At 39.6% G+C, this 5690-nt stretch overlaps 1 long non-coding RNA gene across 1 annotated transcript; it reads right to left on the reverse strand.

The window, feature by feature from the left end:
* Positions 1–3743: 3743 nt before the first annotated feature.
* Positions 3744–4933, reverse strand: LOC123124736 (uncharacterized). Its single transcript, XR_006461214.1, has 3 exons — positions 4676–4933; positions 4005–4132; positions 3744–3885 (listed from the first exon to the last, which is right to left on the reverse strand). It is a non-coding gene; the product is annotated as an uncharacterized lncRNA (long non-coding RNA).
* Positions 4934–5690: the final 757 nt, after the last annotated feature.

Here is a 5690-nt window from a genome sequence, read left to right on the forward strand (position 1 = left end):
CACTCTCTTGCCCATCTCCTCTCTATCTTCTGAATGCGCACCTTGCGCTGATTTTTATCTTCCTCAGGGGGTGTGCAGTACCCAGCATAGATGTCCTCAGGGATTTCAAATGCAGTGTTGACCTCAGGCCTCTTTCCTCCTTTCTGTGGCTTCTTTCCATCAGCCATTTTCTTCAGATGAGGAATTTGAACAATTGAATTCTCTGAAGAAGTATGCAACTTTTCTTCGAGGAATGCTGCAAATGAGTTAAGTTGATGAGAACCTAGAGATTCAGCAGCGGACATGAGTACCTGTGAATAGAGTATAGTTGCGAGGAATTTGGAGAGGTCATATGCGTTCTCAGAAGGTTTTTCAAAAAGAACAAGTTTGAGGAATTTGACCAGATGAGTCTTGAAGAATTTCACTAAGCGTTCTTTGTCTTAGGTTCCAGAGTTGTATAGATCGAAGATCCACACAATTGAGGAATCTTGAAGAAAAATTATGCTTAGAGAAACGAATCAAGAACAGATGATATGTGAGGTGTTTAGTGTGTGAGGATTTGAAGAATAAACACCCTTGAAGATTTTGTAGTAATCATTTGAATCAAAGAGGGCAGTAAAAGTAACTTTTAATTACCTTGGACGAAGAACACGATGAACTGGGAGGTGGAGAAGTGAAGTTCATCTGTGCAGATCTTCCACGCCCTAACTCGGCGGAGGAAGACGGCTACGGCGGCGGCAGAGTGAAGATTTCCGTGGCCGGCGCGAGTACGGCGGCGACGGGGTCGAGGCAGTGAAGCTCTTCCTCACCGGCGACGATGAAGTAGCGGCGGCGCTAGGGTTTGAGAAGCTCGAGCTGGAGAGAGGTCGAGCGGAGTAAAGGAAGTGAGGAAGGGGAGAGGGGGTATTTATAGCCACGGTGAAAAACTGTTCGCCCGAAGATTTTTGACGAACGTGCCCCTGACCCTTCTCATTCACTTTACATGTGTCACCCAGATACTGAGAAGTGAAGATCGTGTTAGATCGTGGGTGAATAGATAAGTATTTTGTGGGATGCGGAACGGTTTGAGCGGCAAAGCCAAAAATTTGGATAAGATAAGTTAAAAGTTCCGTTCACAAATTCTTCAGCTGACAAGGACACAGTGAAGATTTTGAACGAGTTTCAAATAGAACGCACATGAAGAATTTGTGAATAGATTGGGTTGAGTATAGCATAGAGGGGGAAGGGTCCGATCACATTCACTTAGCAGAAAAAGCAACTTGAAGAAATAGCAATAAGTGAATGATGTAGAGGACATAAACTCATATATATATATACTAGTAGACTGCCCGTGCGTTGCCACGGGCTTTTCATAATTTGTATTGGTTGCATGTAAATTTCATATAGATAGAAAATATAGCCAAAGTAATTGTAATGTACTTCGCTTGCAATGTATTTCGATAATAAAATGTAACTCTACCCTATACACAAAAGGGTTATCATATCTGATGCACAAAATAAAGATGGTACACAAATATTGACCTCTTTATTGTGCATTGCATTACAAATGATAATAACACTTGAATGTTTTTTTATGCTTAAGATCGATTGTCTCGTGAAAGCGTGTGCATTGCTATTCTCCTTTAATTAAAATTAACACATGGATGATTTTGTTCCCTTTTAAAAAATGTTCCAAGAAGTTACAACCAGAAACTTAATTGCAATGTGCAATTGGCTGGCAAACTATTGCATATGAACTTAGGCACTTGAAACCATACAATTTACCATTTAGAAACTGCTGCAGCAAAACACATCTTCTAGAACATGCTACTCCCAGCTATCTTGGGAGAGGTAGATACATCAATCTTTGATAACATTTGTTGATTAAAAATTTATTGGCATTTATTTATATTTTTATAGTAATTTTTAGTTTTGTTAGAATTATGTAACTTCAGATTTGGTGTATCGGCTCAAAATGAAATTCACATAAGACTCAAAAGGAAATGTGTGTGTTGTACTATGAACTATGATGTAAAGGGAAGCGACCAACTCCTATTCAAATACCAACCGGAGAAAAACCCTAATTATACATACACTAAGACATTAAAATCAAAAATAAGGGTGAAAGGGCGATTGACATGCAGCATCAATTGTGAATAAGCAGGTTAAAACTTGCCCAGAGAATATTGCTCACGACTCACAAGTTTACAACATACTTTTTTCTGTATTAGCACAAAAGTCGAATAATACATGGTAGGATTGAGGAGGAGGAGGTCTATAATATTAGTCTTATCGATTGTTCATTATTCTATTAGCAACTAAGAGAGAGAGAGGGGGGGGGGGGGGAGGGAGGGAGGGAGAGAGAATCGGATCACCAAATTGTCTCCATGTGTCTACGCTATCTGAAAACCGCCATATGTGAGAAGTAATGGGGTCAGGACGTCTCAGGGCAGCACGCTAGATCAGGCCGGATCACATCATGCTGGAAAAAAAATATAGTTTTCTAAAATATTGCAAGGCATCCCGAAGATATTGACGTTACAAGTTGCTACGAGCTTAAATGCTTAAAACAATCAACCGAAAATACCAACATACTTCTCCATTTTGAGCTAGTCCACCTAACGAGGACTTCTTCATTAATACCCACAATCGTTCCAGATAGCCAATAGGAGATAAAAGTTAGTAAATGTTGTACTCCCTCTGTTCCTAAATATAAGTCTTTTTTGAAAGTTCAATAAGGACTACATACAGATATATATAGACATATTTTAAAGTGTAGATTCATTCATTTTGCTCCGTATGTAGTTCACATTGGAGTCTCTAGGAAGACTTATATTTAGGAACGGAGGGAGTACAAATAATAATTTCAGTTGAGTTGAAAGACTTAAATTAAAAACCAACAAATATATGCAGGGTTATTTCATACTGTTATTTTAATGGGCACCAATAACGTCCTTTTCAGCATCATAATATATAATCCAAAATCATATTAACAATTTTGGGGTAACTTTATACTACTTATGAGTATAAATAATATGATTAATTAACAAATCTTGGATTGTAATAGATCTGAAAAAACATTTATATGTTTCAAAGAGTCAGATGGTGTGAGTATCGTCTGAAAGCTTTCTGGATAAATAAGGATATATGGAGTTGTTAAGTTCAAGAAAACAGAATGGCTCTCCTTACACAAAGTCTAAGTTCACCACCGTTAGATTTATAAATGGGGAAAAGATGCTATGAATAAGAGAAACAAAAATAAAGATAGAAAGGTGTTAAGTTCACCACACTCTTTATTTGCTTACTGGGTTGAGTAGGTAACAATATGTTTTAGAAGATGATGACTTCCTAATACTTTAGCACATAACTGTACTCTACTGAACCGTGGGGGACGAATCGGAGGTACAGTAGAAGAATGAACAAATAGATTTTATTTATATTATCAACACCCTACATGTACAACACTGAGAAGCTCCTCGTGAAACAAGCTTACAACAGTGAGCATTGAACAATCATACTCTCTTCTTGCTAGCCGGTGCTGAGAACACTTGTGCAGCAATTAGTATATCAATGTCCTCGTAGATAGGTTGATGAAGATTGCCAGCAATGAAAATATCATCCAGTTCATAGGCCTGAAAATTTCACCACTGGCACTCATGGGAATTAGTTAGTACTAAAAAGAATGGTATAGCTCTCGCAAGAAATTACATACAACTCCATTGCTGGTTCTTCAATGTCAAAATTTCAGCATATATGTGAACATTAAAAAGACTTCACATACCTAAATAAATTATGAAAAACACTCATGCTGCAGTGCGGCTCCCGTGTCCTCGTCAGTTTTGACGCCCTACCACGTACTTGCAGCTTGGGGCGCGACCCCTACATCCTTGGTGGCGGCCACAGCGCCCACATCCACCTACATCCACGCTTTGGCAGGAACCATATAACAAAAAATATATTGTGGACCAAATGTTCATGGAATTTTGCAGTATGATATAGACTACAAATGGGTATGATAGGCAAGAATCCTCAAATTTCCATTATACCATAATGTCTAGCTTAGGGATTTTGTTCCGTATCTTCTTATTTGGCACTACACCAACATTTAGCATGACGTCAACGACCACATAACGCCTTCATCACTGGTTAGCGATCTGATCATGTCTCTTACTACCTGAAAGCACAAATATTAAATTCTATTGTTAAAGATATATTCTTAACATGTCAATAAGAGGGAAAAGCAATATGGCAATTCAATGTCTCATCGACCCTGCAGTTGGCAACATCCCAAGTGATGATCAATTTTAAACATAATATTTAACTACAAGAATGACTACAATACAATTCATCATTTCTTTGTTCTGGGCATTTTTGCCCCTGAATACATGATAATACAAGGACAAACTTAAAGTATGCTGATACGATGTAGTGCCATCAAGCATGGATAATTATGCAAGGACAAACTCATGTTCTAGGAATTTTTTACCCTAAACGATGCATGAAACGACCAATAATAAACAGATTAGAAAAATTGTGCATCTCTCTTTGTCCATAATAAGTTCTGTTGCTTCTTCCAAGTCAGTTTATTATTTAACCATATCGTTCGGCCACCACTCTGTCCATGTAGGGCGAGCGCTAGCATTAGTAGCATTTATCTAAACTCTGATTACCAGCACGTACAATGATTAACACGAATGTTGGTGCAAATAGAACTCACTTGTGGTGAGAAACTGAATAAGTGTTGTCGAAGGGTTGAGGGAGCTCGAAGGGGTTGGTATCACTGAACAAGTTGTTCGTCAGTACAGCCCCAAGAAAACTTTAGAAAGGATGTTTCTGTCCACCCACATAAATAAAGAGATAAATCTGTGATCGTGCAGCAAGCCTGATAAGCCACATAAATAAAGAGATAAATCTGTGATCGTGCATAAAGTAATTAACAAACCCGGTGTTGTTCTCTTCTGTCCACGGTCCGCCCGCTCCCCACCCCCGTTCTACCTCACGCCCCGTCCATCCGCTCCCAGCTTACTCCCTAGCTCCATGTTGCTCATGCTCGCCCATGTGTGCGCTGTCAGCCAGCTGGTGGCCCCAACTCGTACGGCTCCGTCCGCTTGGTGCCAGATGATTAGCACATGGATGCATCCGCCGGCCGTACCACCTGCACATCAATGAACAGTGGATTACTACGTCGACAGGGATAGAAAAATATAAAACTCACACAAACGGAATTTACAGATATCAGCAAACACTAATCTGAATACCTTCTAAATCTCACGTAGTGCAGGGGGTGCTCTGAAAGTCTAAATATCATTGTGTTACAGAAACAATGTTCCTTTCTCAGTCTACTGGGTGCCCTTAGACAGGGCCACCTCATTGTCAACCACTCCCGCATCCCTCACCCTGTCAAACCGGGTCGCGGCTTACTCGGAATTCACGAATGCCCGTGTGGCGTCATCGAAAGAGCTAAGCAAATTCTCGCCAACCGCATCGCCTTCCAGCAGATGGTCATTACGAAGGATCGATGCCGCTGCCCCTATTCCACTTTTAATATGATGCATCCAGATTCTTTTTATAATAATTTCTCACATGTTTCAATTGAATAATTTGATTATCCGAACCAATTAATGAACCAGAGATGGTTTTTTATTGCTACCTTTAAGTCATACTGTATGTTTCAGTGGTGCTGTTTTTTCTTTAGGCAGCTTGCAGAATGAATGATGAAGTTTTTTGGGCCT

Source organism: Triticum aestivum, chromosome 5D (assembly GCF_018294505.1).
Source record: "Triticum aestivum cultivar Chinese Spring chromosome 5D, IWGSC CS RefSeq v2.1, whole genome shotgun sequence".
NCBI classification, from domain to species: domain Eukaryota; kingdom Viridiplantae; phylum Streptophyta; class Magnoliopsida; order Poales; family Poaceae; genus Triticum; species Triticum aestivum.